This window comes from Parambassis ranga, unplaced genomic scaffold (assembly GCF_900634625.1).
Source record: "Parambassis ranga unplaced genomic scaffold, fParRan2.1 scaffold_21_arrow_ctg1, whole genome shotgun sequence".
Classification (NCBI taxonomy): Eukaryota; Metazoa; Chordata; class Actinopteri; family Ambassidae; genus Parambassis; species Parambassis ranga.
Window position 1 is genome coordinate 1932966 of NW_021144767.1, and position 13608 is coordinate 1946573.

Consider the following 13608-nt stretch of genomic DNA (forward strand, 5'->3'; position numbering starts at 1 on the left):
ATTTCAAAGATAAGGGATTTCGGGCTTTGAACCCCGGACCTCTCGCACCCAAAGCGAGAATCATACCCCTAGACCAACAAGCCACATGTAACTTCTTGCTTTTCATGTTTCAGTTGGTGGAAGAACAACACAAAGCACATGTTTTTCTTAGTTTGACATTGGAATTCTGCCTATCATTCCGGAATACTGATGTCTATACTGGAATGCTACTGTTTATTCTGGATTTTTGCATTTCATTCCAAAATTTTGTCTTTCATTAGGGAATGCTTTTCATTCTGGAATGGTGTCTTTCATTCCGCAAATCTGCTTTTCATTCTGTTATGCTGACTTTTGTCCTGGAATGTTGCCTTCCATTTTGGAACGCACGCTTCCATGACATCACAGGCCGCTGTTGGGTTAGGGGTTTAATCCCAGAATTTTGTCTACCATTCCAGAATCCTGCCTATCATTCTGGAGTGGGTGGATGGATGTCTATTCCAGGATGCTCTCATTCTAGATTTCTGCCTTTCATTTGGGAATGCTTTCTTCCATTCTGGGATGCTTTTCATCCCAGAATGATGTCTTGCTGACTTCTGTTCCACTATACAGAGTGTTATTCGGGAATTCTGCCTATCATTCCAGAATACTGATGTCTATTCTGGAATGCTGCCACTTAATCTGGATTACTGCCTTTCATTCCGGAAATTTGAATTTCATTCTGGAATGCTTTTCATTCCGAAATGCTGCCTTTCATTCTGCAAGTCTGCTTTTCATCCAAGGCGCTGTGTTAAAGTTGCAGTCTCCACTGGAGGACAATCCTGAGACAGAAACTGGTACACCCAAAGGATAAAACTCCCAGGGAGAAACACAGCAATATCATATATGCAGTCCAGTGCAGTGAGGAATGCTCTGAACTGTACATTGGAGAAACTAAACAACCACTCCACAGGAGAATGGCTCAGCACAGGAGAGCCACCTCCTCAGGACAAGACTCAGCTGTTCACCTCCACCTCAAAGACAAAGGACACTCCTTTGAGGACAACAATGTTTACATTTTAGACAGAGAGGAAGTCAAGGAAGCCATCTATGTTAAGCTGGAAAAACCTTCTCGAGGTGGTGGCCTCATCTTTTTACCACATACAAAGCAGTTATTTCATCCATTCCCAGGAAGTTTCACTCCGAGTCACATGCTAACAGCAAGAACAATGGGCTGTCTACCAGCAGTCTCATAGTCGTTAGCCAGTCATTAGACACACCTGGCACAGGCAGCCAGATCATCACAGGTAGTTATGGAAACATTTAGTGCTATTGTTTGTGAGTTTTATCCAGACCACCCACTGAGGTCTGCAACCACATATAAACCATGTTTCCCCACCAACAGATCAACAACTGATGAAGCTGCTTGGATGAGCAGTGAAACCTCTTCAGGAAAACTCTACAAGTCCAGACGCCTTGCTTCAATCTTCTCTACAAACATGCCAAAGCAAACAGTTTTTACCAACAATGTTACACACTGAGTTTTGAAGGTCTTAACCACTAGTCTGGAATGTTTACGACATGTGTGAAAAATTGTAATTCACGCGTGTTATTACCCATAGACTCCCATGTTAAAATGTCCAACTTCACAGCAGAAATTAACATGTTTACAGCCTGGTACAAAAAAACATTCTGGTCTCAAATGATAGGTTCTCTTCTAGTGTCAATTGTATGGGGGGTGAATTTTTTTTTACAACTCACTTGTTTTAATTCAAAGTCAGCTTTATTGTCAAATCTGCTATATGTGCTGGACATACAGAGAATCGAAATTGCGTTACTCTTCACTCCATATATAACATATAACTAAAAACTTGTGTAAGTGTAAAAAAATGAGGCACACACAAAATACAAGGCACAAAATGAAGGCACAATGCAGTAAGAGTGCAAAAGATGTATAGTGCAAGACAGTGCAGTTGGCATAATGTAAACAGTCCAGGAATGGTTTAAGTTATAGCAGCTTATATGAGACTGAATGACATGACTAGGGTGCAAGAGAATGCACAGGGTAAAGTGGCTGGTGCACAGAGTTCCTAACTTGGGGGGGTTCTTTTGTAGAGGGAAGGGGGAAAAAGTGGGGCACAGCAGGGAGAGAGTTCAGCTTCCTGACAGCCTGGTGGATGAAGCTGTCCCTCAGTCTGCTGGTCCTGGCCCGGAGGCTGCGCAGTCTCTTTCCTGATGGCAGCAGACTAAAGAAGCGGAGTAAAGGGTGGGTGGGTCTCCTGTGATGCAGAGGGCCTTTCGGATGAGACGGCTGTCGTAGAGGTCTTGGAGGGAGGGGAGAGGGACGCTGATGATCCTCTCAGCTATGAGCAGCACTATGCGATGAAGCGTCTTCCTGCAGGTGGCGGTGCAGGCTCCGTACCACACAGTGATGCAGCTGGACAGGATGCTCTCAACAGCCCCTCTGTAGAAGGTGCACAGGATGGAGGGAGGGGCTCTGGCTCTTTTGAGCTTGCGGAGGAAGTAGAGGTGCTGCTGTTCCTTCTTGGTCAGGGATGCAGTGTTGTTAGTCCAGGAGAGGTCCTCAGTGATGTGCACACCCAAGAACCCTGTCGATGGTCAGAGGGGTGTGCACCTCATTCCTGTAGACGCCTTGCTTCAATCTTCTCTACGTATGATGACCTGGATGACTGAGAATCTTCATCAACATCCTCCTGTAGTTTGTTTCATCTCCACCGGAGATGAGACCCACCACAGTTGTGTCGTCCACAAACTTCACAAAGATGTTGGAGTTGTGTATCTTTGAAGAACTTGTTTCTGTCACAGCTTTTGCCTTAAACATAAGCATCTTGTTTGAAGACAAACTTTGACAAACATTGAAGGCCAGTGTTTGGAGTAGTTGTTTGGTTTCTCCATTGTACAGAACAGAGCATGCCGCACTGCACTGGACTGCATATATCCAGGGGTGGCAGTAAAAAGCAGCTTCCCTGAGGGGAAACTCAGTGATGCTGTAACCTCTGTTATGCTGACTTTTTAAAAAAAAATACTTTAATAATCCCAGAAGGGAAATTGCTTAAGGCTGCTGCCAAGCAGTGTCATACAATGACCAGCACTGGAGGCAATGTGGGTAAAGGACACACAACCCTGCTCTACCACTGAGCCACTGCTGATGTTAGCTTCCCTTCTGGACTGCTGACTTGCCAGAATACTGACTGTTACTCCTGAATTCTACGTATAATTCCGGAATTCTGTTGACTATTCTGGAATGCTGCTGCTTATTCCGGATTTCTGCCTTTCATTCTAGGACAAACAAACAGACTGCTTTGTGGCTCTGTGGCGCCTCCGGCCGCCCGTGTGTCGAGCAAGCCGCCTCCTCCTACAGCCAATCGCGAGGCCGAGTGCTACCACGAATCTACCACGAATTGACCAATGACGGAGCCGCCCTCTACCACGATTCGCCAGCTCCCGCCTACCTCCGCCGACGGCCAACCACGAGGCCGAGTGCTACCACGAATTGACCACGAATTGACCAATGACAGAGCTGCCCTCTACCACGATTCGCCAGCCCCCGCCCCTGGCAACGAGCCGGCCAATCACAGCTCGGACCACTGCTTGAGGCGGATGTGGCCCGGTCACGACGCTGTTGCTATGGCTTCGTCATTGCCTTTTACCGAGCTACGTCGCCGTGGACGGCTATCAGGATAATTTACCCCAGTAACCGTCTGCAAGATTAATTTCTACCGGAGATTCCGACGTGTCGCGGAGATTCCGACGTGTCGGTGAGTGAGTGTCGTTGTGTACATGCTGGTATGTGATTGTAAAGCGCTACGTTTGTGCAGCAATGTATGTATGAACGTACCTAGCCGGTGCTCTACTGGCTAGGATAAATTCACAGTTACCGACGGCTCAGATGGAATAATTGATCATAGACTGGCCTCTGTGTTGTTTACACCTATAAAGCATTTGACTGGGAGAACGCTACATTTAGTGTGTTTTAGCAAACATTTCCATTTACAGCGTTAGCTTCGGCTAATCAGCTACAGACAAGCCTCTTGTTATTGTTAGCTTTAGTTAGCTCTCTCTTTGTCTTCAGTTAGCGTAACTTTCAATGGACTTTTATTACTGCAGTGTAGTGTAGTATTACTGTGTCATAGCATCACTGTATTGGTTTTCAATATCCTATGATCATGTAGTTGTTATAATTAAATTATTGTTTTGTGTTAAAGTGAGGAACTCTCTCTTAGTGTTCTGATAAACATTATGCTTCTCCTCCTTGTTCTTCTATTGTTGTTCTTTTAGGACTAGTTACTGACAGACATGGATCCTGAAGCTGGTGGACTACACACCACCAAGGAAATACACTGGTACAGTTTCCTAATGTCTGGAAAAACTCATTTGTATTTAGGTTTAGTGCATATATTAGTACATGACATATGATTTGATGTGTTTGTGTGTATGATTTTCAGGAGAGCTTATGGGGTGGAGTATCTATATGACCAGACAGGCTACGCTTTGCTGGAGCCAGAGGAGTTTGAGGACGGCACTGTCCCCTTGCTGGATGCTCCTCCACTCACTGGTGCATCTGCCACAGCACCTCCACTCACTGCAGGCTTTATAATTGTGAATTATAAGACAGCTACTGTAATATCTGGTCATTATTTTTCAAACTAGCATGTACACTTATCTTTTACTGCTATATTTCACACTGCCTTAATTTTCCAGGTGTTTCATCGGGTCCCAAGGGCAGCCAGACCTGTTCGACTCCATTCAAGAAAACTCTACAAGTCCTTGCCTTGCTTCAATCATCTCTATGATTATGACCTGGATGACTGAGACTCTTCATCAGCATACACCAGTGTGTTGCCAACAAAGCCTGTGTGATGGCTGAGACCACCATCCAGCTGCCTGAGGTGAACACAGCAATGCTGGCATGACGGTGAGTAAATCATGTGACATGTGAACCATGTCAGCTGTATTTGTGGAATATATTGCTTCTGTAAAACTACTGTTTTGTTGTTGTTGTTTTTTTCAGGTACAACAAGCAGAGTCGGGCTCGGGAGACCGAGGTGCTTCAGCAAGCCATTGAGTCTCCAAAGCCATACACACCTCAGAGAGAAGCTCTCTTGACCATGGCTGCAGGGGACAACCTGCACAGCTTTACCGTGCCAGCCAATACAGCAGCATGGCCAGGTTTAAAAGGCAGCTGGTGTTTGGGGGAGACAGACCCCCATCTCTTCTCTGAATCTTGAGGCCAGCCCGGCATCTGCTTCACTGCAGCATCCTGCCACCAGCGCAGCATCTTTGCTGCAGTGTATATCAGTGTGTATATAGTGTAAACAAACACATTCTTTTGGTATCAGTTTCGTATCAGTTTCCCCCTCTGTGTAATTCAGTTAATAATAATAATGTTCAGGTAGTTGGGCATGTACAGCTTCATAGAATGATAGTAGATTGAACAACAGGTCTGCCAGACAGTATTGTTTGACCTCTGGAATGTGTGGATTCTTAAAACTGTGAATCTGCCTTTATCACAATTAAATGAGGCTATAAACATTACAAAAGCTTTTGTTCGGTTTTTACAGGATTTGTAAATACAGTCTGATTTCAGTGTTTGTAAATACCATTTAATTTCACAAAATACTTTGATAAAAAATGATGTTTATCCAAATATGAATTTAGACTAATATTAAGAGGCTTTATGAGCAGTAAAGACTGCAAATAAACTCCTACTGGTCCTTTACATGTGCTCAATGTGAGCAATATTCCCCCCAAAAAGTTACTGAAATGGTAATAACACCTAAAAGGTTTTTTTCCATTGTTCTTATATATTTGGGTTTGTGGGGGTTAATCAAGAGTCTGGAGCCATTGATGAGCCTTATATTGCAGACAAGGTCGGTATACAAAAAAGGATTTTAAGAAAAATGCAGATTAAAACATTACAGCTTGTTACTAAGGATACAATTATTGTATGCAATCCTGTTCCTCTCAAGCTCTTTCCATATTAGCTAAACAGCGAGCAGATTGCATTTATCCCATTCAATGCATGCATGTGCAATTGGACTATTACAGCAAATGACACGTGAAATTTGTCACATACAAACGGTGTGCATCACTCTCCTTTCGCTTTGTTTTTAATTATAACGTCACCTCGGTAAAATGTCATACAACGACCGATATGTTTCGCGTAATTTCAGTGCAAAATATTAACGCACCTAGCGGGATTCGAACCGGCGCTCTCGGCGCGATTTGTGGCGCGATTTGTGGCATCAACGTCGACACATGGGCGCTAGCCTTGGCGCAGTAGGCAGCGCATCAGTCTCATAATCTGAAGGTCGTGAGTTCAACCCTCACACGGGGCACAACTTTTAGAGACAGCATTGAATAAAGAGTACACACACTCACCATTTACAGGTACATAATATTACATAGTAGCATCAACAAGCTAATTTACAGAGGAAATGACCATAAAAGCAGGTGTCTGTCAGTGCTTACTATACAATCCGGTGGTTGCCTACCCATTGTGCATGTGTGGAACACAGACCTTAAGGGGCCCCACACTGAACAGACTGTGTGACAGAGGCTGGGGATCAATGCCACCATTGTGAACACAATACCAGGAAGTTTAAGGCCTTTTTTTCATATACAGTGCCCATGTTAGTGCCAATATGTCTCGTATACGTGCTGGCTACTACTCTTTTTAACCTATGAGACTGACGCGCTGCCTACTGCGGCTGTGGTTGCTCAGAAACAAGTGAAATATGGTCCTTTTTTTAACAAAGACATCTACATTGCAGTATGTTAGTGAGAATATCTCTCATATGCGCGCTGACTACTGCACCAACAAAAATTATTAATTTAACCTTTAGGAGTATGTACACACCTTAAAACTGCTGTGAAAATATGATATGTTAATATGTAGAGAAGATTGAAGCAAGGCGTCTGGACTTGTAGAGTTTTCTTGAAGACGTTTCGCTGCTCATCCAAGCAGCTTCATCAGTTCTAACTGTTTGGTGGGGAAACATGGTTTATATGTGGTTGCAGACCTCAGTGGGTGGGTCTGGGTAAAACTCACAAACAATAGCACTAAATGTTTCCATGGCTGCCTGGGCCAGGTGTGTCTAACGACTGGCTAACGACTGTGAGACTGCCGAAGGGGGGCTGGTTGACAGCCCTTTGTTCTTGCTGTGAGTATGTGCAAACTTCCTGGAATGGATGGAATCACTGTATTGTATGTGGTAGAAAGATGATGTCTGAGGCCACCACCTCTGTTAAGGGAAGGTTTTTCCAGCTTAACATAGATGCTTCCTTGACTCCTCTTTCATACCACCTTTCCTCCCTGTCTAAAATGTGGACATTGTTGTCCTCAAAGGAGTGTCCTTTGAAGATCCTGCAGAGTTTCTCTGATACTCCTGACACATATGGAATGGAGATGTTCTTTCTCCGCCGGTTGTTGTGCTTCTTCTTGTTGTTGGGGGGTCTTGTTTTAGTGGCTTTGATGAGTGCCCACTTCGGGTAGCCACAGGTTTGCAGGGCCTTCCTGATGTGGTGTTGCTCCTTCTTCTTCCCCTCTGAGCTGGTTAGTACAGTTTGTGCTCTGTGCTGCAGGGTCCTGATGACTCCCAGTTTGTGTTCCAGTGGGTGGTGTGAATCAAACAACAGGTACTGGTCCGTGTGTGTGGGTTTTCATGCACACTTCCATGTTGAGGCTCCTGTCCTCAATATGTACTGTGCAGTCCAAGAAGGCCAGATTGTTCTCCCTGATGTCCTCCCGAGTGAACTTGATGTTGTTGTCCACTGCGTTGATGTGTTCTGTGAACCGTTGCACTTCATTGGTCACCCAGGTGTCATCCACATATCTAAACCAGTGGGTGGGGGTGGTTCCAGAAAAGGAACTCAAGGCTCTTCTCTCCACTTCTTCCATGTAGAGGTTGGCCACAATAGGAGACACAGATGATCCCATCGCGCAGCCGTGCTTCTGTCTGTAAAAGTTCCCATTGTACTGGAAATAAGTGGTGGTCAGGCAGAGGTCCAGCAGGTCACAGATGTGGTCTGGCGTGAGGTTGGTTCTTTCCTTGAGTGTGCTGTCTTGTGTGAGGCACGTCCTTACCATCTCTGTGGCTTCTGATGTAGGGATGCAGGTGAACAGGGAGGTGACATCAAATGAGGCCATAGTGTCGTCTGGGTCCATTCGGATCTTCTCCACCTTGTTCACAAAGTCCTACCAGTGGTGTCAGGAGTTCAGCCAAGTGCTTAGCCATGTTGTATGTGACTGAGTTTGTGCTGCTGACGATGGGTCTGAGGGGGACTCCTTCCTTGTGAATCTTGGGGAGTCCATACAGGCATGGAGTGGCTTCCCCAGGAAGCATACAATGCAGTGATTCCATCCATTCCCAGGAAGTTTGCACATACTCACAGCAAGAACAAAGGGCTGTCAACCAGCCCCCCTCCGGCAGTTTCATAGTCGTTAGCCAGTCGTTAGACACACCTGCCAGATCATCACAGGTAATTATGGAAACATTTAGTGCTATTGTTTCTAAGTTTGACCCAGACCCACCCACTGAGGTCTGCAACCACATATAAACCATGTTTCCCACCAAACAGTTAGAACTGATGAAGCTGCTTGGATGAGCAGCGAAACGTCTTCAAGAAAACTCTACAAGTCCAGACGCCTTGCCTCAAAGTCTATATTCTATTCTATTCTATTCTATTCTATTCTATTCTATTCTATTCTATTCTATTCTATTCTAGTATGGTCAAGATGTAAAGTGGTCATACTGCCACAAAGTCTTAAGCTGCATTCCAGGATAATGAAAATCTTGTCTGATTTTTTTCAGGTCTTTATGAACACACAAATCCAATCCACATTCCTGACTTTCAAATCAAGCACAGATGACCTGTGTTTGAGTCAACTATGAACGCTCGGCTGTGCTTGGGCATTTCTTTCTCAGCCCACCCTTCGATAGCTCAGTTGGTAGAGCGGAGGACTGTAGTGAGACAATAAAACTGAAATCCTTAGGTCGCTGGTTCAAATCCGGCTCGAAGGAGTGACTTTTAACCCTCGAGAGTTTCATCATAATGTCACATCATTTTTTCACTGGTTTTTTGGCTAAAGGGCCGATGTGACATATATGTCACAATGATTTTTATCTGATTTGATTTTTTATCTGAAGTGCATTTGTTCAATACATGTGTTTACAACACGTTTATGTAATAAAGGATGTGTTATGTAGTCATTAGAATCCTTGACTGGTCAAATCTTACCTTTAGCAAGTCGATAGAGCCTTTTTAAAATTTGCTAGCTCTGCATCTGTAAACACAAAATCACCTACAAACAAACCAGCCTGTTTGACCCCAATGGTACAGCAAATCACTCATTAAGGAATATGACATGCAGTTTTTATTTAGTAAACAATGTTTAGCTTTTAATCTTAGTGAAACTGAGGGGAAATCGCTGCATATCAGTTTACGATTAATGAATTCCTCGATAATTTGCATCCCTATTCTGACCTGGAAGATTGAGAAGATCGGACCAGTTGTATTTTGGAATATCTGAATGCTTTTTTGTGGAATACTTGATGCGGCCCAGCCTCACCCAGCCTCGACCCCCATCGCCCCCCGGGTAAGTTGAGTTTGAGACCCCTGCTGTAGATCTTTGTTTAAAAAAAAAAAAAAAAAGACCATATGTCCCCTTTTTTGGGCCTCGTTGGCGCTACCTGGCTCACGACAGTCTGTCCAATTCCAATCTCCTCGGCCTATCGCGTACGCCGCCGTCCAATGTAAGATTGGATTTCATCCAATCGCGCGGCGCGACGACGCTCGACAGCGCCAATGGCGGCGCGCATTTCCATTCTACATTGGATGACGTAGCGAGCCCATACCTCACGGTTCGGGTCAAAGCGGAGTCAAAGCCAGTCATTCATTCTCACGAAGGATTAAACACACCTAAAAAAGTAAGTAAAGAAAGATGCAAAATAGGTGTTTTACTACTATAGTGTCTTATCACGTTGTAACGTCACAGTGTCTTATCACGTTATGTTATAATGTAATAAGACACTATCTTGTTTTAACGCTATCACGTTATAACGAGATAAGACACTATCATCGTAAATACTGAAAATATGTATTACAGTTAGAAGGCATTTTCTGTTTATTCCAACATGCCCGTGTTGTGAAGCATATTACTTTTCGCTGTACAACACCAACTTCTGTCAGAATAGCTAACAATCGCTAATGCTCGCTGAATAGCGTACCGCTAGTCACGTTTTTCTGACGTTTTTGAATGAAAAACCAGGATCATGTGTTCTTTATATTACACGTACGTAGTGTAACATGTAGTGGCATATTAAGTGTTTATTTATTGCAGCAGTGTCACAGCGTGTTGTTCATTATTGCATGCTCAGTGTTTTTTTTATTGTTGTCCATGACCTTGTTGTCTTTAGATGAGTACTAAGCCCAAGAGCCACAAGGCTATCGGAGACAATGAGTGGATGGCCAGGCTTAGGACATATGCCAGGACGGGTGTTTGGCCTGCTGGAGGCAACAGGCCAGCTCCTAGGCAGCGGAAGTGGCATGACCTCTATGAGAAGGTAATGTGGTAAATGGATGAAGAATCTGCCTTGATCACCATATGCTAACCTTTTGTTGTCTACCCCCATTGATCAAGCCAATATACATTCCTTTGTTATGCTGTCACAAAGCGTCTAGAAACCTGGGCCTATTTCCTACCCCTAGTGGTTGAGGAGGTGTTGCTTATCCTGCCTATTGTTAACTGTCTCCCAGATGTGATGCGTGACAATTACTTCCAATACACACAGAAAACATCAAAAATACTCTTTATGAAAATAACACAATAGAATAAACTACAAGATTATTGAGGTTAAATGATGATGTGATTTCCAATCCTTTAGATTGAGAAATGCCCCATGCAGGTCCGTGGGCAGACCAGTCTCTTTGGAGAGTCTGTGGCCTGTAACTGTGGATTCCACACTACTAAGGTGAGATTGCTTTCTGATTAATCCTGTGTAACATGTCTACTGCAATGCTGTGTCTGTTACATCACGTGTCCTATCATATTGCTGTACCAGCCTGCCACTCAGTCCCCTGCTGCAGCCCAGCAGTCTATGGCCTCCTCCTCAGACCCTGGTACAACAGCTGCTGCCCCACGGTCATTCCTGCGGCCCCCTCCAAGTTTGGCAATGGTGAATATGAATGCTTTTGTATTGGTATTTTTAATTTGTTCCATCATTAAAATGAACATTTTTTCTCTTCAGTTCACTAAATCACGTTTTGGTGGGGTGCACTCTGCTGAATTAAAGCCCAACTTAGTGACTAGGAAGACACCCAGCCCCTCTCCATCCTCTGTGAGGTCTACCTCTCCCTCTCCATCCTCTGTGAGGTCTACCTGTCCCTCTCCATCCTCTGTGAGGTCTACCTGTCCCTCTCCATCCTCTGTGAGGTCTACCTGTCCCTCTCCATCCTCTGTGAGGTCTACCGCTCCCTCTCCTGTGAGGTCTACCTGTCCCACTCCTTCCTCTATGAGGGCCACCTGTCCCTCTCCATCCTCTGTGAGCACGTCTACCAAAAGGAGTCTCGGCCCTGCTGTGAACACCACCATGGCAGTACCCCTTGTAAGTACAACAGTTTTTATTCATTGGTTCGGTAGTACCTTCTGTAGCTTATCTTAATATTTTGTGGTTGCCTTTTAAATAGACCGAGTCAGAAGGGCTTCAGTCAGCTTCTGCTGGAGCTCCAGCTTCATTTTGGTTGCCAGGAGAAATGAAGAAAACCATCCCTGTCCAGGACCAGAGGTGGATTTCCAGCACCCTTTTTCACTCTGGTAAACTGAGGCCAGATTTAAAGCTGTGGTATGAGCCTCCTGTCCCAGCCTTAATCTACCATCAAGCCCCAACACCAGACCGCTTCTTCACCCATCGGCTGATGGTCTGGATGCCATACCACCTGTGGAAGGTGAGGGTGAACTGTCCTCGCTGTGGGAAGCAGCTGACAGGGGCCGGTGTCCATAAACGGGCTCGTAAGGTCCTGGACATTGACAGGTATTACCTGTTGATAACAGAGACACTCAGGTGCACTGTGTGTTCTCTAAATTACCTGTCGACCAGCCAGACTGTCCGGAACCAGTTAGATGTGCCACATCAGAAGATGTTCCGGCTGATCCTGACCTGCAAGTGAGTACAACAGTATTCAAAGATGGTGACACATATGCTCACATAAGCCCCCAGCCCATCACTATGACACTTACACATGTATAGCCCTAATATACAGCCACATACAATCCCCCACTATGACACTTTTGTTGCTATTATGGTAATTACACTCGTGTGTATGGGACACACACATCTCTCAAGCACACACACACACACACACACACACACACAAAGACACAGTCCCCACAAGACTTAAAGTACCTAAATTACTTTTTTATTAATGTGTAATTAACCACAGCAATAATATGCATTTTCAGGTATTCCTGTGACATCCGTGTGATTCGGCTGTTGCGTGACCGCACTCTTGGCAACAGTCCAGCACGCGTGGTCAAACAGCTCAAAGAGAATCATGGGGAGGAATGGTTGTCCAGGTTGGCACATTATCTGGGTGAGTGTGCTGATTTTGTGGATCGGCCAAGCCTCTTCCCTGTGGTGTGCCAGGAGCCCCCAGATCCCATTGATGTGCCAAGCAGTCGCTGGTTGCTGTCCGTGTATGGCAGGGACATCCTCTCTCGCCTGGACCACATCAAGGCCAGCATCACTTCAACGTTTGGCTCCATATTAAAAATGGATTCAACCAAAAAGGTAATAATCTGTAGCTGATAGACATGTAACCCATGTAATGTGATATTCTTCAAATTTGGTCTATCAAAACATTTTGAAGTAAAATAACTAAAAGTTCAGATTACTTATTTCATATACATGTTTGTACAAATTGCTGAATTTTCAACATTACTGTTGTCAAATTTCAGATCACAAAAAAGCTGGCTGGCTATGGCAGGGGAACCGGTCTCTGGTTGACCTCCATTGGAAATGAAGTTGGCCAAATACTTAACAGTGTGCTAACCGTGCAGGAGGGTCCAGGCCTGGACAGGATGGTAGCTGGTGTGATGGCCCGCTATTCCCAGGCAGCAGTAGCACCCCCTGTGTTACTTTATGTGGACTGTGGTTGCTGTGTGAATGAGGGGACGAGCAAGCTACAGAGTAGGTTTGGGGGGTGGCCAGACCTCCACATACGGCTGGACATTTGGCATTTTATGAGGAGGCTGGCTGTTGGCTGTACAACAGACGCCCATCCCCTCTACCCAACCTTCATGGGCTGCTTATCAGCTTGCATTTTTGAGTGGGATGCAGGTGACCTCACTCTGTTGCGGCAGGCAAAGAGAGGGCAGCTTCACCAGGAGAGTGGACTACTTCTTACTGATGCCCAGGTGGATGCCAGGATCAGTAAGAAAGAGCTAAGCCAGTACTGCCGCAGGAGGACACGCAGTGAGGAAGTTACCATCGGGCTTATTGAGCGGCTGCTGCAGGAGCTAGGAGGCGCAAAGGGGCGGGATCTCATGGGCGTGCCACTACTGGACCAGGTGCGCATGGAGCATATCTGGTGTGTGCAAAAGCGCCATGTGAAGTGCATCCAGGATGTTCCTGG

The 13608-nt window shown here is 45.2% G+C and overlaps 1 non-coding gene across 1 annotated transcript; it reads left to right on the top strand.

The window, feature by feature from the left end:
* The first annotated feature begins 8908 nt into the window (after nucleotides 1-8908).
* trnay-gua (transfer RNA tyrosine (anticodon GUA)) lies at nucleotides 8909-8999 on the top strand. Its single transcript is given in 2 exon segments — nucleotides 8909-8945; nucleotides 8964-8999. It is a non-coding gene; the product is annotated as a tRNA-Tyr (tRNA).
* The last annotated feature ends 4609 nt before the right edge of the window (nucleotides 9000-13608 follow it).